The sequence below is a fragment of the Diceros bicornis genome, chromosome 21 (assembly GCF_020826845.1).
Source record: "Diceros bicornis minor isolate mBicDic1 chromosome 21, mDicBic1.mat.cur, whole genome shotgun sequence".
NCBI lineage: Eukaryota > Metazoa > Chordata > Mammalia > Perissodactyla > Rhinocerotidae > Diceros > Diceros bicornis.
The window spans coordinates 21,182,447-21,203,946 of NC_080760.1; the positions used below are offsets into that span (position 1 = coordinate 21,182,447).

General features: G+C 42.0%; 1 protein-coding gene across 3 annotated transcripts in view; it reads left to right on the forward strand.

The window, feature by feature from the left end:
• The first annotated feature begins 11,286 nt into the window (after positions 1-11,286).
• Positions 11,287-21,500, forward strand: part of ATP6V1C1 (ATPase H+ transporting V1 subunit C1) — a 45,260-nt gene continuing 35,046 nt past the window's right edge. Inside the window, exons 1-2 of one of the 3 annotated variants that reach the window (XM_058564754.1) lie at positions 11,287-11,425; positions 16,886-17,078. The gene's annotated coding sequence lies outside the window, so the exon portion shown is untranslated. Of the gene's footprint in view, positions 11,430-16,885; positions 17,079-21,500 lie in introns of all 3 variants that reach the window. The other 2 variants (XM_058564753.1, XM_058564752.1) reach the window with 2 other exon arrangements.

Sequence of the window (21,500 nt, forward strand, 5' to 3'; positions counted from 1 at the left end):
AGTCTAAATTCCAAGTAGCAGGTTACTCATGCTCGCTTTCATGTTGCCAATGTCATTTTCATTTATATTCCATTAATATTTATCTCCCTTTCTTAATTCACCCTTTTACTTCTAGGTTGTAGTCACTCCCTTTCCTTGGGGAGAGGGGGAGGTACTTGTGTATTTTATTTTCTCAATGAATGCACTGGTATTGATATACCATTTTGGATTGGATATTTGTAAAGCCTAGTTGGAGAATGTATATAATAACCATAATCATAATAAAAATTATGTAGCAAGTATGATTTCAAAGCACTCTCACTTCCGTTATCTCAAACCTTAAAACTTATGAGGTGCTAATATTAACCTCATTCAACAGGCTAGGAACTTGATATTTTCCCAAGATCATAGAGTTAGTAAATAGTAGAGACAGGAAAAAAAAATTTTTTTTCAGTATGCCATGGTGGATTTGATAGTGTCATATAAACTGGATTTAATTTTATAGGATTAGTTTTTTAAACCTGACAGTTCATCTCGTATGCTTTTATGCAATAGTGGCTATATCTATCTAGATGCTCTGTAAGTAAATTGATACTTTTGGGGTATTATTAATGTCAGGGATTGTTTTAGTGCAATCTGGGTGTTTAATGGTATTTTAAGTTTTAAAAGTGTACACGCGCGCACGCGTGTGTTTGTGTATGTTAACAGAAAATACATTATGGTCATTCACATGGCTCTTTAGACGCTGCTTGGGTTCCGCTCCTGTAGCAGTTTTTTCTGGCGTCTCGGGGCTCTGTTCCAGTCTGAGACCAGAGCAGAGATGTGAGGCCCTCTAGCTCACCATGCTGAGATCCATGTTCATCACCCTGTGCCTAACAAACTGGTTACTGTTCCGGTAACTTGGCTACAGCCTTTTTGAGACTCACGTCCCCTCCTTGTATTCCAGTTCTATTTGTAAGTGATAAAGATCATTATAGCTAGCATTTTGTGTGGAGTCATTGGGTGCCAGGTGCTTGCTTACATGCACGATCTCATTTAATCTTCCTAATAAGTCCATTGCAGGGTTTATAGATGAGAAAACTAAGATTCATACATTGGAGCAAGTGGTAGAGCCAGGTCCACCTCACTCGCTGCACTGAGTCCCTGCCTAATATCCAGTCCCTCCGAGACTGCGCTTTACAATCCTCCCCTTTATCCAGCCCATGATCACTCTTGATTACCACAAAACTTTCATGGCCTCCAGAGAATCAGTTATGGCAAACATATTTTGTCAGATATTAATTTGTATTAAATACACAGTGCCCCCCCCAAATAAAGTGATGTGATATTAATTGTATTTTTCAAAGTCCATCGTCACCCTGTTTGAGGATCCCTACTTTGGAATCCACGTCCCATATCACGCATGCCTTTTGCTGCTGTACAGCTCAGGACTAGAATCCTACTGCTGAACTCCAGGCCAAGAGCAAGAGTCCTTCCAAAGGCTCATGGGCCTCACTGAATGTCTGCGGGCACTGCTTGTCACTGTGCTATACTGAGGTGACTTATTGTGGGTTACTCGTGAGGTGACTCATGCACCCTCACGATCACATGACAACAATACCCGAGGTCTGTTCCTGCATCTTCCAGACACCAGATCTTATCAGTAGGTCTAGACTTTTCTCACACCTTGCAAACAGCTCTTACCTGTCCAACTCTCTCAACACTCCACTTTTTCTCACCTTCAACCTGTGATTGCTTTACTCCCATGGGCCTATAGAGTGTGCTCCATTCCCCTTCAATCAGTAGGCAAAGACTGATTGATATGACCAAGTTCTATGCAGATACCAGCCTGACCTCTGACCTCAAATGCATTCTACACAGTTGTTAAAATAAATTATTAGCCCACTTTAGTTAAGTTCAGTATATATTTATCAAACAGGAACTTGTTTCTTGCCTTTAAGGAGTTAAGTTGGTGGAGGGAGAGGGGGATTGTCAAAAAATGTGAAGAGTTTGGGATTTTATCCTGCATGCAAGTTAACAGGTTAGTCGGCCATATTTTAATGGATGTGGGTATAAGACACAAATCTCTTGGATCAGAGAAAAAGGACTTTATTACACACCACACGGTAAGCAGCATGAACATAATCATATTTACGTCAGCTCCCCTTGCCTCCGAGTCCCATACGGTTGATGCAGACAGACCCAGCTGGATGCCTGGACACACAGGCTGCATTACAAGAGAAGACTTTGAGCTTAGGGAACCTAAATCTTTCAGACCAGACAGTATAAAACTTACCTAGACAAATGTACTATACTAATATAAGATGATGATAACAGTGGAAACTGAGTGTAGGATTTATGGGATTTCTCTGCTAGCGTCACAACCTTTCTGTAAATCTAAAACTATTCTAAAATAAATATTTGTTTAAAAAATGCTTACCTGACCTTTGCTCTGGAGGGAGATACTATCTCTATCTTTCAACACGGTTTGTTATACAAACATCCTTGAAAAGAGAATTCAGAACAACAGCAGAAATGCAAGAAACCCAAGAAGTGCTGTTTTCTAGCAATATCCACCCCTCATTTCCATACCATCTTAGCTTCTGATGAATTTTCCCATAAATATGCCACTCTACTGGCCACTCTGATTAATCTAACTGACAGAGGCTGGGACCAAATCTGTTCAATTTGTCTCATATAGCATCTTATTAAGGCTACTATGAACAGGAATCCAGCGGCAGGAGGAAGTCACCCTGCAGCAATGGCCTCAGCTATGCCCCCAACTGTCTCAGAATCAACCCATTGAACAAATCCTATAAACCACCAGGGTCTAACTTAAGAAAAGTCGTGGGGCTCTCTCCTTAGATTTCTGTATTGATCTTTCCCACTGGCCCAGGCATTAATATAGGCACAGCAGGATACATTAGCAATCCTATAGACTCTGTCTTGGCCCATGAGCAAGAAGTTTAAGGCAATTCTACCACCTATAATATCCCTGGCCAGTAAGTTGAGGCTGACCTGAATGCCTTCCAGGGCCAAGGTGGTGTAATTGATCAACTTCAGCTAAAGTAAAGTCAGGGACAAATTTTATACTGTTTTTTCCTAATGGGATAGCTTCTGTCGTAGCAATAATTGGCCACGGATTCTGCATAAATAATTAATCAGTTATCCCTTTGGGAAGCTCTTCCAGGTAATCAAAGGAAGCTTCATTTTGGGCTCATGGTCATTTGAGGGCTGTGATCTACTAGTGGTGTTTCCTTAAACACTTGAAGGTCTCATGATCACTTGTAAGGTGCAAGTCACCATGTTCTGGAATAAGTCAAGATAATGCCTGGCTTCCATGCAAGCAATACAGTCCTGAGAGTGTGCATGGTAGCCCTGGAAAGAAAATGTTGTTGATAATTGTTGAGGCCCCTCAAGTCAGACATACACCATTCAGTGGGTATAGGTCGGCAGTACCATCAACATGGTCTCTCCATCAGCTGTTAAATTTTAGGGTTTTCAGGTTGCTTTGAATAATTTAGTCTAGTCGTTGTTTACGGAGGAGCTGCCTGAGGACAGTCAGACTAAACTCTGCTGTTTGTCCATGTCACCAGGAAGGTGGCATTTATCTACCCCATGGAAATACTGAGCAATGTCTATGGGAAGGGGGGTGGGGAAGACATTCAGAGGTGTTGACAGGTGTTTTGTGTGGGAGGTGTAGGAGCCAGGGACATCTCTTGCTATTTCAGACAGACATTTTGGTAAGGTTAAGGGGAATGGCGATCAAACCTCAAACTGTGCTGAGAGTCATCTGGAAGGGGATAGCAGACCAGCAGTGAGTTAAATCTAAGGTGTTTGCGGGCTGGCCCCGTGGCTTAGCGGTTAAGTGCGCGTGCTCCGCTACTGGCGGCCCAGGTTCGGATCTCCGGCGCGCACCGACGCACCGCTTCTCTGGCCATGCTGAGGCCGCGTCCCACATACAGCAACTAGAAGGATGTGCAACTATGACGTACAACTATCTACTGGGGCTTTGGGGAAAAAAAGGGAGGAGGATTGGCAATAGATGTTAGCTCAGAGCCGGTCTTCCTCAGCAAAAAGAGGAGGATTAGCATGGATGTTAGCTCAGGGCTGATCTTCCTCACACACACAAAAAATATCTAAGGTGTTTGCAACCATTTAGGAGAATCAAACGAAGATGTTTTCTTTCCTGAGGAAGGCTCCAGGGATGATTCCAAAGGACAAAGATCCTTAAGGTCTTTCCTCTCTCACACCTGCTGAGGTCTAATGTATCACTTGCCCAGGTGCTGGGTTGTTCTTCTCTCTCCACAATCACAAAATCAGTGTGTTCCATTCCAGCAGCTATACCTTCACCTTTTCTCAATCATTCCCTTCTCTCACCCAAACCTTTCATCTGGAAGAATCATGCAGAAGGGACAAGGCATTTTTATGAACTTACAGCCACTTATTACATCCCCGCTTTGGCCCACATGGCCCACTGTAGGGAGACTTGGCGAGTAGGGTACTCAGCCATGTGGTTATTATCCTTATGAGCTCTATAATTGTTGTTTGAATGGGGGCGGGACCTTCTGCCTACCCAGAAAAAACATTAATATTAGTCATTATAGGGGATGGACCTAAGGCTGATTGCCAGAATGGCGAGGCAGTGTCTCTGCCTGTAGGAGAGTTAGTAGTGTAGCAGCCAGGGCCCCATTTGTAGTCTTTGAGACTACCTGGCCTGCAACCACCTCCCCAATTCCTTGTCACTAACAGGCAATAAAGGAGACGGTAATTTATTGCCCAGCAGACCATAGAATTTATCCCACAACTCATTCCCAGGGACCATACAATTTGGCTTACTAACAATGTCCATAGACTTCTTCCTCAAATTCCGTTAATTGGCCTATGAGATGCTCATCCTTTCTCTTTGAGAAAACTATGTCTCTGATAGACCCCATCCTTGTCACCAACACTATCAAGAACTGGGAAGGGTCTGAGATTTTACCCTACAATTAGCCTGGCCTGTCACGGTTTCATGGATGCTGGTAGCAGACACAAGACCCCTGGGTGAGAGACAGAGGACTTTTACTCACAGTGCAGCAAGCAGCATGAGCATCAGCATATCTGCATCAGTTCCCCCTGCCCCAATTCCCACAGCAGGAACATGGATGGGCCCAGATGGATGTGGGGACACACAGTCGATTTCATTACAGGAGAGTAATCCTGAGCTTAGGGAACCCAAATCTTTTATACTGTACATAAGTGTGGCTGTCCAGTACTTCAGAAGGAGACTCTATCTCTGTCTTTCAATGCTGTTTGCTATACAAACATCCTTGAAAAGATAGTCTGGGAAAAAGGCAGTCAATGCCTCTACTCATAGGACCTGCAGAAACGTGAGAGATCCATGAAGAATTGTTTCCCTACTGCAGTCACATAAATAAATACAGTCAATAAAATAGTAAGGGCTGAGATAGAAGTATTCAAAGGGCACTTAAAATGAGTGTTCATTATTTCTATTGATAATTTTTTAAACACACTCTCCCCTCAGTAAATCAATTGCCCTATGTATTATTAACTATTTTGAAAGATGTATGTTTGTAAATTGAGGAATTAGGTGTAACAATAAATAGGAGACTAAAGAGAAGATGTTTATAATTATTACATACATCAGATTTTTTGTGTGTTTTTTTTTTTTTTGCTTAACTGATTGGTTCTTTATAACTACTGAATGCTAACTTCCTGAGTTATTACTTTTAGGCTATTAGTGTAAATAAGATGAAAATTAAATAGATTTAGTCCATAGGCAACCACTTCTTAGTACAGAACAGTAGTTGTTCAAAATCTTTCCCACTGTGTCATTTAAAGCTGGACTGAGCAAATTAGAAAGTAATAATAAAGGGAACAAAACCTTGAAGGTGAGAGGGCAGAACTACTTCTTTAAAACAGTATTTTATCTTCTACTTCTATGAACATTTGCCACTCCCAAGAAGGTTTCATAACATTTCCAAGGAGATAATGATAAAGATGATAATTTCTTTTAGTTCAGGGACCAAGAAGAAAGGAACTGACAGGTTTAATTACTCAGTAACCTCTTCCCTTCCCCTATATCATAAAATGTTTGAGAATCTGGCCTTTCCTTTAGTTGTGAAATCTATTTAATTATCACCTATTGAACGTTTACTATGTACAATGCACATTCAAGACTCTCTGAGTAAAAGGTGGTCTTGGTAAGGTTGGTAAAATGTAAGTGAAACTAGGTAAATGCCGTAAGAGTGCCATGAGAATTAGCAGTATAAAAGGAGTGTGTCTAAGAGACAGCACAGGGAGAGACTGTGCTGCAGGGTTAAGAGCATGGACCTGGGAGCCAGACCACCTGGGTTCAGTACTCAGATCTGCCACCTACTAACTGGTCAAATTACATAACCACCCTGTGCCTCAGTTTCCTCATATGTAAAATGGGGATAATAGTAATGCTTGTCTCACAGGGTTGTTGTGAGGATTAAATGAGTTATTACATGCAAATCCCATAGAACAGTGCTGGGCACAAAGCTAAGAGCTCTAGAAATCTCGCTGTTATTGTTATTGTTATATATAATTATGGGAGTCAGAAAAGGCTACACGGATGGGGAGGCATTAGTGGTGACCCTGGCCAACAGCAGGGAATGAAATGGAGAAAGCCCATAGCTGACAGCCCAGCTGAGGCAACAGGAGGACGGATGTTCCCGACTCCCACTCTGGGGAAGCACAGACCCACTGTCCTGTGTCCTGACGCAGACACTCTCCACCTGCTGCCCTGAGCCCATGGCACAGGTTGTGTACGTGCATGCATCTGAATAGAAATATTCCTGAAGGATGTACCCAAGTGATTTTCCCTGAGTTGTGGAATAATAGATGATGTTTCTTTTCTTCTTTTTGCTTACTTATACTTCTAATTATTCAATAATTATTGTGTATTAATTGTTATAAAAGATATAAATGAAAACATTTTAAAAAGCCATTATTCATGAAACACTTGGCACTTATTGATAAAAAATTTTGTTTCTATTCTTCTCAAGCAACGGGCATGGTATGTAGAAATTCGTGATTGTGACAAGTCAAGAATTCACTATGAGGCTGCCATACAGGAGCCAATCTCTTAGCTAGTGTGTGAGCTCAGCTGACATCTCAAAGTGGCAATGTGGCCATAATGTATTACCTAATTCCATTTAGTTCTTACAACAATAGAGGTAGACATTATTGACTAAATTTTACAAATAAAAAACTGAGAGTTTTATATACTATATTGTTAATCAAGAATTTGGCAATCTGATGTCTAGTACTAGGGTTCTTAGCCTCAGCACTGTTGACAATTTGGATCAGATAATTCTTTGCTGTGCATTGTAGGATGTTTAGCAGCATCCCTGGTTTCTACCCACTAGATACCAGCAGCATCCCTCTCCCCACAGGTTGTGACAAGCAAAAATGTCTCCAGACATTGCTAAATGTCCTCTGGTTGAGAACCACTGGTCTAGTGTATTCCATTCATTAAGCCTGAACATTAAATTCTAAAAATTCAAGATACAAACTTCAAACCATTTTCAACACTTCACCTTCACAGGGTGCTTAGGCCTTCAACTAAATCTTAATAAATGTTATTGATGATGAAAACAGACATTATGATGTAATGAACATATTTTGCAGAAATAATTTCCTATCTTTTCCATTTATTGCCATCCTAACGTGGATCAAATGGAATGAGCATTTTTTTTTTTTAAAGATTTTATTTATTTACCCCCCCCCAAAGCCCCAGTAGATAGTTGTATGTCATAGCTGCACATCCTTCCAGTTGCTGTATGTGGGACACGGCCTCAGCATGGCTGGAGAAGCGGTGCGTCGGTGCACGTGCACGCCCGGGATCCGAACCCGGGCCGCCAGCAGCGGAGCGCACGCACTTAACCGCCAAGCCACGGGGCCGGCCCGGAATGAGCATTTTTAAGGCTTCTCATCCATACTGTCAAATTGCTGACTGTAAAAGTTGTACCAATTTACATTTCCACTAGCATTGTAAGAGACTCTATCTTATCACAGCCTCACCAGCACTGGCTATTATGTGTTTCTATCTTTGCTAATATAAGCTCTTATTTATATTTATATACTTATTTTTATAAATATTTATATTTTTATTCCTTATTTATATTTTTGAGCACTAATAAAACTGAACATTTTCCCATATGTTTTAGCCAGTGGTATTTCTCTTTTTCTCAATAGTTTATACTTTTCGCTCATTTGTGTGTTGGGGTCTTGGTATTGTTCTTATCAATTTGGCTCAGCTCTTTATATAATGTAAGCTGGATGGCATCAATTTCTACAAAAAAATAGCTCATATAAAGCATTTGAGCTTAGACTTCATTAAAGGTTTGGGCAGATGGCAAAGGATTTACATGACAGCAATTGAAGCAATCTCAAATGGAGATCTGAACACTCCTATTTTTACAAGTTTTTATCACGTTGCTTTCTTCTTTCTCTTCTCTCATCCCTCCACTTCCTTCCTCTCAGGTCTTCACCTCCCAATTTCTGCTCCTTTCCAATTTCTATGGGAAACTAGTTTAGTTACATCTTTAGTTTCTTTGTCTCCATTTACTCAAGCTCTCAATTTATCTTCCACTCTGCTAGTATATCAATGTATTTTCCTAAACAAGGACGTTTCCTTTTCTAAGTGGAATACCCGCACCAACTTTCAAGATATTTTTAATATTGTAGGGGGGTGAAAAATGATTTTGATTCCTATTGTGCTATTAGTTTCAAATACTTTCCCCACTTTGATTAATTAAAACATTTATCTTTTTCCCTTGAAAAAATTGTAAGAAAAAAAATCTTTATGCATTTTTTTCAGTGCCTTAAGCTTAGAAAGTGCTTCCAGAGGGGGAGTCTTTAGATAGTTGGAAATGGAGGAAAAGGTGTGGCATGCCCATTATATACCCATATAGTTAGATACCTAATATGCTCCTATGCATAGTATAGAAAAACAAGCTTTCCTCTTTGTAAAACATGTTTTCTTACTGCTAGAAGCCATTAGAAAGCAATCATGCCCTGCTTATATTAAACGTTTGCTAGGTTTTTTAATGAGATATGCTAAGCCTAATAATAATTAGAGCTAATATTTATTGAGCACTGCATTATACTACCTCTCAAGTAAAATAAGATGTTTAAAACATTTTAAAGTGTTGGGAGGTCAGAAGTAGACGTACTTGAGTTTAAAAATTCAGAAACTGAGTGGCCGGCCCAGTGGCATAGCAGTTAAGTGCAAGCGCTCTGCTTCGGAGGCCCAGGGAGGGTTGTAGAGTTCACACCCACACACAGCTCATCAAGCCATGCTTTGGTGACATCCCATATAAAGTAGAGGAAGATGGGGACGGATGTTAGCCCAGGGCCCATCTTCCTCAGCAAAAAGAGGAGGACGGACATTGGACGTTAGCTCAGGGCTAATCTTCCTCACACACACACACAAAAATTCAGAAACTGAGATGAGAATTCTGCTTCAGGGCCACACACAAGCATAAAGAAACCAAAAGGTTTCAAATGCATACCCTAAAATTGCACTGTCCAAAGCAGTTGCCAACAGCCTTCTGTGGGTTTTTAAATTTTAATTAATCATAGCAAAATAAATTTTGAAATTCCATTCTTCAGTCACACTAGCCACATCTCAAGTGCTCAATAGCCACATAAGGCTAGTGGGTACCAGGGCCGGCCCAGCGGCGCAAGTGGTTAAGTGCGCGTGCTCTACTGCGGCAGCTTGGGGTTCGCTGGTTCCGGTCCTGGGTGCGCACCGACACACTGCTTGCCAAGCCATGCTGTGACGGCGTCCCATGTAGAGTGGAGGAGGATGGGCACGGATGTTAGCCCAGGGCCAGTCTTCCTCAGCAAAAAAAAAAAAAGAGGAGGATTGGCAGATGTTAGCACAGGGCTGATCGCCTCACACACACACAAAAAGCCTAGTGGGTACCATATGGACAGCACAGAATAACATTTCCACCATAGAAGAAAATTTTATTGGACAGTACAGATCTAACAAAATATTGCCTTTAGGCCCATCTTGTGATGCCAGATAAAGCCTTTGGAATTCCTGACAAGTTTCCAAAGCTGTGTTAGAGAACTGGTTGTTAGAATTGCCTGAACTTCATTCAAAATTGGTGAAAAGCATCAGGCTGGGGATAGTTTGGTTGATTGCTACTTTTTGTCCAACCTAATACTGAGGCTCTAAGAAATTCCCTGGTGAATTTCTGCAGGGACACAACAGCAGAAAAGCCTTAGAAGAGGTCAGAAAATCTGGGTCCTATAATATATAGTAATAATGGTCACCATTTACTGTTTCCTATGTGCTAGGTACTGTGCTAAATGCATACTTCATTTAATCCTCACAATACCTCTATAAGGTATCTATTATTACCACCATTTTACAAGTGAAGAAACCGGAGTTTAGAGGCCTAAGGTCACACAGTAGTCAGTAGTGGAGCCAGGATTTAAAATCAGATATGTCTATTCCCTTGTGCTAAACAGCTCTGTAACCTCTGGTTCTTCACTTTCCTTATCCGTAAATAAAAGGACTAAATTAGAAAAATCACAAAGTTCTCTACCATTTCTAAAACTATGTTCTAAACTAGAATAACACCACCTATCTTCCCAAGCCAGTGAAATATGCAGGGTTCAGAAGAGCAGCTTCCTACCTTTTTTCCCCCAAAAGGATACGCTTTCTCCTGTCCATGCCTTTGTCCTGAAACCTTCCTTGGTTTCCCACTATCTACTGTGGTTTCAGCTATTTATGATGTTTACTGCACGCCACACATACCCCTGTACTAGATAACATGCTCTCACGGCAGGGAGTGATTCACAATCCTAAAAAAATTAGCACAATGCCTAGGACACAGCAAATGCTCCATGAACATTTATGGAATTAACCTGAAGTGGACTGGAAGGAAAACGTGAATCAGCTGAAGCGAACTACTAAGTATATTACTCAGAAAACGGGGCTGTCTGAAGAAAACACAGTGGAGCAGCTGTGTAGGGGCTGGAGACAAATTCTGACCCGCAGAAACCTGAAGAAGTGGGATAACGTTAGAGATGGAGGCGGTGACATTCACAGGTGGCGGACGAGACTCCCTCAGAACACTGGGAGAAGCGAACCCCCCCCCCCCCCCACCGCGAGCCAGCGGCCAGCAGCCCCGACTCCCCGTCTCCCGGGCTCCCCGGGAGCCTCCGAGCCCCGCCCCTCTGCCAAGGTCGAGGCGGCGGCGGCGGCTGCGCAGTGCGCGCGCGTAGGCCGGGCGGCGCGCCCCGCGGTCAGCTGACTGCTCCGGCTGGCACGTGACTTGCTCCGTGGGCTCTAGGGTCGAGGAAGCCGTGAGGCCGGAGCTGAGGTCCGGGAGGGATGGAGCGCTGAGTCGTTAACGTCCGCCAGGCTGTCCGCCTCCGTACCTTTCTGCTGCCACTTCCTCGTTTGACACCTTCCTGGGTCGGTGAGCGGTGGCTGCCCCGGATGGGGAGTCTCGGCCAGGCCGAAGCTCGCGCTGCGGTCGCTGCCTGGGAGAGATGGGGGCGGGCGCGGGGGCCGAGCCTGTGGCGTTGGAGCTGGCTGGGTGGCTGTGTCTGGTTTCTCGGCGCCGGTTCGTGGCAGCCTTGGGCCTCGGTTCCGTCTCGAACGAAGAGGAAGGAGGGAAGAAGAGAAAGGGCCCTAGGGGATACTGAGTGGCAGAGGCAAAAAGGAGAAACACTGCGGGTCTAGGACATGTCGCCTTCGTTTGGGTGGGTGGTCACAGCGAATCCACGCCCCCTTAATTGAGGGGGATGAAAGGTGACAGAGTGGCCCAGATGAGGATCTGGGGTGGTGTGTGTGAGGTCACAGCGAGCGCAAGAGCCTTTAGTGGGTGCAGGCGCCTGTGAGAAGGGGGATGGCAGTTGAAATGGTCGAGGAGCCCCTCACTGTGAGCAGGGGGCCCTCACAGAGGACGCAGGGTCCTTGTAGTCAGGGGAAAGAACGAGAATCCAGAGAACTCAAACAATTTTTTATTAGAATGGAGGAAGGGTGGGCAAGAAACCCCTGAAAAGGAACTTGTGGGGAGAGTCCCCCAAGGCAAATTGAATCACCTGAGAAACAGGGGAAGTTAATGTTCTTTTCAGAAGAAAAATCTGGTATGTTAGGGAAAAATCCAGTATTTCATTGAGAGCTCAGTGCTTAGCACTGCTCTGGGAGTGGAGTGCGGTGTAAACTGTCCAGCCTTAGGAGTTTGCACCAATGTTGGGGAAATAAGTCACACATGATACACTGAAATACTGTGAGGTTATATGTAATTATCAAAAAGAGAATGCTAAGTGCTTTGGAACTGTGAGCAGGGACAGACATATGAGTGGCACTGTCAGGAAATAGGCTGAGGGAAAGATAACCTGGAGTTGGGTCTTGGCAAGCCAGTGGGATTTGAACAGGTGGAGAGAAATTGGGAGAACTTTCTAGACAGAGAAGGCCACAGGACTTGACGGCCTGATGAAGAGGAAAAAGCATGCTGTTAGGGGAGTCAAAAGACCAGATTTGTAATGGATTTGAATTGTGGAGAACTGGGAAATCGAGTTGGGGTCAGATAATGAAGATACTTGGATGATGATAATTTACTTATTCATTCAACTAATATATATTGAGCTATATACCAGGTACTGTGCTGGGGTTTAGAAAACAGACAGTGTTTCTCTCCTCATAGAGATTACAGTCAAGCAGAGGAGATGGATTTTAATAAATAATCATGCAAGTGTGAAATGTACTTTGAAGGAATAACAGTGGTGTGAAAGGTTTATGTAGGATGTGGCCTTTATAGAAGGGTCAGAGAAGGCTTTTTGGAGGGTATGATTTTGGAATTGACGTCTGAAAAGAGGCTGAAAAAGATGTGAAGGTGTAAGTGAAAACATTCCGGGCTGAGGGAACATCGTATGTCAATGGGAAGAGCAATAAAGCTTTTGAGAAGTTGTGGAAGGGCTAGCATGGCTGAATTGGGAGGGAGCTATGTGAGAGAAGCAGGTGACCGAATACTGGGGTCAGGCCCAGCAGAGCTGTTATGCTAAAAGTAGAGGGAAGCCAGTGAAGACTATAGGCAGTAGAGTGAGTAAGACGTGGTTTTTGAAAAGAAAATTTTGTTGAGGATGTGGAGAGTGCAAAAGTGAATGAGAGGAGACCACCTCAGGGAAGACACTGTTGTATTCCCACCAAGAGATGGCAAAGCAGTTTAAACTGTCTGGTAGAGAGTGGAGAGCCAGTGAAGGATTTGAAGGCAAGATACCTTCTTTATCTCTCCACTAAGGAATTAAGGAGAATGGTTAACTGTATTTACTTTGGGAGGGGCTAAGGAATTGGGGAAGGGAAAGAATGATTAGATTCTATTTGCACCCTTCATTGAGGGTAGTTTGTGTGTGTGTGTGTGTGTGTGTGTGTGTGTGTGTGTGTGTGTGAGAGAGAGAGAGGAAGATCAGCCCTGAGCTAACATCTGATGCCAGTCCTCCCCTTTTTGCTAAGGAAGACCAGCCCTGGGCTAACATCTGTGCCCATCTTGCTCTACTTTATATGGGACGCCGCCACAGCATGGCTTGCCAAGCGGTGCGTCGGTGTGTGCACGGGAACCTGCGAAGCCCGGGCTGCAGAAGCTGAGCATGTGCACTTAACCGCTGTGCCACTGGGCCGGCCCCGAGGGTAGTTCTAACTAACCCGTAAGCAGTCCTGAAGTCCACAGGGGAGGCTGGATCATTTGGGGGTTGATGGGAGACTCCTTTGCAAAACTCGGTTTTGGTCTTGCAAACTTATGTTGGGAATGTCATCTACTCCAGAATACCCTTTATTGAACAATAGGTAGTCACAGGGAGGACTCGATTGCCTTTCATGTTTATTTTGTTCTCACGGGTCTTTGAGAGAGAAGTAGATGAAAATGCTATTCATTGTATAGATAGGAACCTTTCTAGACCCTTGGAACTAGAAACAGAGAAAGTGATTTGTGTAAGTTTGGCATAACTTCCACAGTCTTCTAACTGCTGGTGTATTGTTCCTGCTGATTACCTACGCAGTACTTACCACAATCACGTCTAGAGAGAAGGGTGAGTTTCTTGAAGTGCATTGTAATCTTTGATTCAGCACTTTTGGTGAACTTTTTCTAGGAGGTCAGCTTCAAGGGATTTAGCAGTGGTGGTCAGTGCTTTAAAAACTGCTTTTCTGCAAGCTTGGGTAAAGCTATTCAATTTACAGTTCAGTTGGAGGACATAATGAGCAACAAATGTGAGCTGAAAGTGCTCAGGTTGTTAATCACGGTTCTTTGGCAAACAAGCAAGTCTCAAATTGTCCTGAAGACTGAGCCTCAGGGTTGTGGCTCAGAACTCCAGGAGGATCCTTTTCTGTTTTGGTACATCTTGCAGGGACTAGATAAAATCTAAAGAAACAGTACTTGAGATCTGAGTAAAGTAAATGCTGAGAGCTAGGTGGTTAGTGTAATTCTTCTTTTAAAACTGGGCAGGAAATACTCATTTTTTGGCACATTAGTCTTAGTTGCCTCATTTACGTTAGTTTTTATAACCTAAAAAGAAACTTGGGCTTCAAAAATCTGATTCTGTGATTATTTCCACAACTTGTGAAATAATTCCATTGGCTGAAGAGCAAAACTGGAATGCCAAAATAAACCTTTGCAAAAGGATCTCCTTGTAGTCCGCCCATCCCCCAAGCGGTCCATCTTCCTTTTGAACTTGAGTCTGCTTAGGGGTAGCTACAGTTTTGGCTAAGTACCTCCTATTTAAGTTTTGTTCCTGTACGTATTCTGATCTATCTGTGGGAATAAATCTTCATACCCTTTGGATGTGGAATTTTATATCATTTTAGTTATACACTAATTCATGTTAGATTTCCATTTCATTGATGTTTTTAAGACATAGTGGAAACCATTAGCATGGTGCCCTTGGAAAGATAGCTCAGGCAGTGAGCCAGGACCATCTAAAATTTCCTGTTGACATGAGTGACACTTGGAACTAGAAATTTCATGCTATATTCTTGATAATGAAGTAAAATTCTTTTCCAGTGGGAAATCTGCTTGTAATGTTGTATCATTGTGCAAATCTGGTCTACGTTTTTTGAGTTCAAAAAGGAGCCAGGTGGGCAATGAGGGAGAGGTGCTTTGGGTACATCAGAGGATAAAAAGATGGAGCATTAGCTCTATATCTAGAATAAGGTGCGTGTGTATTTGAAAATAAAGTGGCAAATAAATTAAAAAATGATGTTTTGTAGGAAGAGATTGATGTTATCTGTTAAGATATTTTAAGCAACCTAGTAATTCATAAATTAAGCTAATTAACAGGCGGAGTAACTTTACCATGAAAGGTTTTCTTCATAAACCAGCCGTAGTTCAGTGATTCTGTCTGAGGGCTATTGGCATTTTGCACAGGACTGTCCCTTGTTTAGCCCCCATCCGGTAAATGCTGATTGTGATCCCCATGTTGGGACAACCTAAAACGTTCCCATACATTTCCAGACGCCTTTTGGGGGAGAGAGGTACCGTTTGGTTGTGAAACACTGCATGTGGTGCTGTCATTTATTTGTTGGACAGATATTTGAGTGCTTGTTAGGGACAGACATTTTACTAGATGTTGGGGATATAAAGGTTAAGGGTAGTGTTTTAATAAACTAGCATGTAAAATGTATGTAGTCACTAGCTGTGTGACCTTGGGCAAGTAATTTCATTATCTGTTCTCTCATCTCCAAATGGTGGTGGTGATAACATCTTCTTTAAAGGAATTAGGTACAAAATTGCTTAGCATATTGAAGTGCTTATCACATAGTACGTATTCAATAAGTGGTTGTCATTATCAGTGAACAGAGGAAGCTAGCAACTGTGCCCATCTTCCTCTGCTTTGTATGGGACGCTGCTGTAGCGTGGCTCCACAAGCTATGTGTCGGTCTGCGCCCGGGATGCGAAGCTTCCCAGAGTGATGGATTGGGGAAACTAACTTGTTTTAACTCTAACTTGATGGATTTCAGGCTAGAACACATTGTGTTAGAGATATCAGCACCTTTTAGTGGAACGTGGTATTGTGGTCCAGTCACTATTGTAAAATACCAGAAAACAAGAAAAGGGAAGTAACATTTTGGGAGCCATGAGTGTAGATTCAGGGAATCCCGTGGTATGGAAGGAATTGTTTGCTCTTTGGGTCATTGCTGAGTTGCCTGGGGCAGAGAGGAAGTCTCTGGGAGCTCAGAAAGTTCTGATGATTACTTTCAGTAATGGGTGTACAGTGCCCTCCCTTGCCATGTCTACCAATTCAACTGGCTTTGCTAGAAATTACAAGAAATTTTCTAACTTTGTATAACATGGTGTTACATCCCTAACCTCCCCCAACGTGTTTTTGTTTTTATGATAGTCATCTATGGGAAGGTAAGGCTTGGCTTTGCAAATTTATTTGTAGCCAACTGTGAAATAGAGATAGTAATTGTTTATAAGATACATTTATTAAAGATTAAATTGTCATATTTAAGGATATTTATGGCATGAAATTCAGATAGTCTTTAATAGGATTATGGAGCATTCATAAATATTGTTTCAGTTGAAAACAAAACACAAAAGTTAAGATTTATTTAAAGAAGGTATATGTTCTGACAATTTTAAAATTTCATTCTGTGTGAACCATGAAACTATTAATTGAAAGGTAAAATCCCCCTTTGTTTTTGGAAGTTTTTAAGCAAGTTTTGTTAGGAGCAAGCCCCTCCTGCAATCCCAATTAAGATGCTTCTGTTTTGAAGGATAGAATTTTAACATTCAGAGAGAAAACAGTTATTCTTAACTTTTTTTTTATATGGTGTTAGCAATTTCTAGGGTAGGAGGTGGCAGCTTTTTTTTGTGTGTGTGTGTGAGGAAGATTAGCCCTGAGCTAACATCTGATGCCAGTCCTCCTTTTTTTGCAGAGGAAGATTGGCCCTGGGCTAACATCGGTGCCCATCTTCCTCTGCTTTACATGGGACACTGCCACAACATGGCTCCACGAGCGGTGCGTCCGTCTGCGCCTGGGATCTGAACCTGCGAACCCTGGGCTGCTGGAGCGGAGCATGCGAACTTAACTGCTATGCTACCAGGCCAGCCTCGTGGCAGCTTTTTTAAGTGAGTGGATTGTGGTAAATGTTTTGCACCGATCGATTCTGTTAAAAGTTGATGGGCCGCAATTGGAAGGCTATTACCCTGATATCTGAGATATGCTTTCTTGTGCTTGTTGAAATAAGCGACTTTATTAAACTTGGTGTTTTCAAGGACTGAAAAGGAAATTGTTTTACATGTAGACCACTTTCAGTCTTAACTTTGTTGTGAAATTTGCTGTGAAAGGTGGTTGCGTTTCAGAGGCTAAAGTGTTGGTTTCTTGAAAGCATTAAAAGCAGTTAAGTATTGGAGCACTTACTGGGGTGCTGTACTATATTCTGTGTTTGCCCCTATCTTGGGTCAGGTTCATACCTTCATTCACAAAAGAAATGCTAGTTAACTCTCCTGTTTGGGCTTATTATCCCCACTTGTTGTGTTGTTGTGATAGTTATTGCTTTACTGTTTTTGTTTGTTTGTTTTTTCAGGGGAAGATTTGCCCTAAGCTAACAACTGTTGACAATCTTCCTCCTTTTTCCTTTCTTCCCCCCTGCCCCCGCCCCCGCAGCCCTAGTGTATAGTTGTAAGTTCTTCTATGTGAGCCACTGTCACAGCATGGCTACTGACAGACAAGTAGTGTGATTCTGCGCCCAGGAACCGAACCCGGGCCACCAAAGTGGAGCAGACCAAACTTTAACCGCTAGGCCATCAGGGCTGGCTCTGCTTTACTGTTTTTATTTTATATTCAAATCAATTGTGATAGGAAAATAATCTACACCCTTCAGATTCCCAGAAGTGGGTTGATACAGTAAATAAAATAAATAGTCTCAGGACTTTGGACCCAGGTTTTCCTTTCTTCTCTCCTTTCCTTCTTTCCATTTTGAAAAAGAACTGTAACTGCTTTTTTTTTTTTTAAGCAGCATATTTATTGCAATCAGATAAGATAGAAGTGTTTAAAAATTTGACTAGTGTGCCTCCAGTGTATTCTGCTTTGATTTTTTTTTTTAATCTTGTCATTTGCATTGTTTTCCTCTCCCCCGTCCCTGCACACACTGACCTACCTACCTACTTATAAAGATTTACACACACATGATTGTAAGCTCCTTCAAGACAAGGAGTACATTTGTTCTGTTTTGCTTCTCAGAGCCTACCACAGTTCTGGGAACTTAAGCACCCAAAACATTGGGTGAGATGAATGATGTGACCCTAAATTGAAAACACTTAGAGTCAGTCAAGAGATATGTGACAAAACACACAATAGATACCTATTGTAATGCAGTTCATTATGTGGGTTTAAATGGACATACGGGTTGAAGGAGAAATAGTTTGGGATTATATTAATGGATTTGCTGCTTCGTTGGACTTAGTTGGGAAAATCTTTTTAAGGGAAGTTTCAGTTGGTTTAAATAGGAAGAGAGTAGTTGTTTTGTGCAAAATGGACTGTCTGAGCAGAGGCAAATAAGAAAGAGAACTAAAGGCAGGCCTGAGGTCAAGGTGGATAAAGACAGATCAGGACGATTGTGAGGATAAGGCAGAAAAACTCAGACAAGGACACTAGTAGTGATGACAGTGAGGAGTGGCAGATTTGAGTTTTATTTCCAAGGAAGAAGCAGAACTAGGGGCATACATTTGTGTGAGTTAACTCAGGCTTCTATCAATAGAGCAATTTATTTAGAGTTGGAAAAATTTTCAGGGGGAAGTTTTGGGAATGAATCAGGACTCTACACTGTGGTCAGAAAGCGACCTGCTATTTGTTTATGGGGCATTTAAAATCCTCTGTATTCTGTCCTTCATAAATTAAATAAAATTGGGCATTTTTCGTTTTTTTTTGCTGAGGAGGATTCGCCCTAAGCTAACATCTGCGCCAATCTTCCTCTATTTTTTGTATGTGGGTCGCTGCCACGGCATGGCTGCCGACTAGTGGCGGAGGTCCGCGCCCAGGAAACGAACCAGGGCTGCCAAAGTGGACTGTGTCGAACTTAACCACTAGGCCACGGTGCTGGCCTCAATAAAATTGTGCATTTCTTGAGCAAGCGTTTAGCCAGATTCTGTTTTGTTCTGTACTTGATTTCATGTATCATATTGCTTTTTGCTTACGTTGTAAGTTTGTAAGCTGCCATAGAAAGCATGCAAAAAGTGGGTTGATATAGTTAAGGTTTTTAAACTCCATAGAACAAAAATCATTTCTGTATTATAGAACTAACAATACTGTGTGATTCTTGATAATGATATGACATTTAGTCATCTTATTAAAGAGTATTTGCCATTTCTTGTAACGTTCACTATATAATCACTGTATAACACACTGTATAATCACTATGTAACTCAGTATATGATCATGGAAATGCCTGTTTTAGTACAGTGGTTCTGAAACCTGACTGATCATCTGAATTACCCAAGAGACTTAACAAGAAAACAGAAAAAAAGAGTCTTGGGTCTCACCCAGGAGAGATTCATGGCATATAGGAGCAGAAAAGGGTCCTGGATATTATAATCCAGTCCTCTCATTTTAGAGCTGAATAAATTTATGCAGACAATGATTTGCAGAACTGGGGTTAGGTTCCAAGGCTTCATATTCTCAGTGCAGTTATCTGGCCATTCCATTGTGTTTCCTGAAGGTGGCATTTGGGTTTTCTCTGGCTGTAATTCCCAGTGAGATAAAAAGGCTGCTTACCAGTGTTGATCTCATGCTTCAGACATAGCTACTGCCAACCAGTTTGCCCTTCTGTTTTGTGTTATCTCCAGAGTTCTTTGCTACCATGCCATTTAATGGTCTTTAAACTTCTCAGTGTTTTTAAGTGTGAGGATAATGCCCGACCTTTTAAGAAAAAGTGTGCTGGGCTTTTTTTTTTTTTGCATTTACATGTGGTAATTCATTATTAAAAAATTAGGAAACAGGAATATACAGAAAGAATGAAAACATTTATAATCCACTCCCAAGAGATAACCTTTAACAGTTTTTAAATAATTTTATGTTTATACCTATACATATCCTTCTTTCCTTTCTTAAAGTTGGAATAGCTGGGCCAAAGAGTGTACACATTTTTTTTTTTTTTTTTGGTGAAGATTAGCCCTGAGCTAACATCTGTTGCCAGTCCTCCTCTTTTTGCTGAGGAAGATTGGCCCTGAGCTAACATCTGTGCCCATCTTCCTCTATTTTATGTGGGACGCCTGCCACATCATGGCTTGACAAGCGGTATGTCGGTCCGTGCCCAGGATCTGAATCTGCGAACCCAGGGCTCTTGAAGCGAAGCGTGTGAACTTAACCACTGTGCCGCCAGGCCAGCCCTGGGTGTGCACATTTTTATGGCTTTTGATGAATATTGACAAACTGCCTTCCAGAAATTGTTCTTTTTTTTAATCACAAAACTTTTTTGGGCTCTCATGTGATATATAATTATTTTAGATTGAGGAAATATTAATGATGGCAAGTTATTGTATCTTTATTAATGCTTTTTTTTTTCCTTATGCTCAGGAAGATTTGCCCTGACCTAACATCTGTCACCAATCTAACTCTTTTTTCCTTGAGGAAGATTAGCCCTGAGCTAACATCTATTGCCAATCTTCCTCTATTTTTATGTGGGTCACCACCACAACATAGCTGCTGACGAGTGGTGTAGGTCCACACCCGGGAACAGAACCTGGGCCGCCAAAACGGAGCACACCAAACTTAACCACTAGGCTATGGAGCCAGCCCCATTAATGCTTTTAAATGAATTTCTATTTTATCAATCACTATAGCATGCCATACATTTGCAAATTAATGACATACATATGAATGTGTGGAACATTTATTCAAGCTGCATCTGTCTTTTTTTTTTTTTTAACAAAAATGAACAGTGCCCCCCTTATTACCAAAGCAATACATGTTTATTGTTGTGCCATTCTTCACAAACACAGTAATACTAATCTTTCAGCCTAGACTTGTTACATTTTTCGTGTTCATTGTTGTTAATCATGTTTTCTATTGAATGTATAAAACATGGGGCTGAGAGAGGTTGGGAGATTGTGGCCAAATCCCTACACAGAGACAAAGAGAGAAATTAAATATTAAAATCAAAAGCTCAGGAACAGTACATACAACAGCACTAGATAAGACTTCAGTTTCTGGCCACAGTGGAATAACTGGTACCATACTTGCTTTCCCACCATGACCAACCTGACTGGACAAAATATATGAAAAAACTGCTTCCAGATATTGGACAACAGGTAGGGTAGGAACTGAGAGCCAAGTAACAAATGAAATGAGCTCTGTAATCCCTCTGGCTTTCTGCCTGGAGTCATTCTCTGGACCATAGTTTAGGAAGGGGAAACCAAGCAGAGCATGTTGGTCTTGCTGAGTTGAGGAGACTGGAGTTGGGGAAGGCTTATCTGGCTAGAATTTGCAGGCCAGAATGTCAGAGAGCAGGGAGCTAGACAGAAAACCCACCATCTATATGGGGGTCTCTGCAG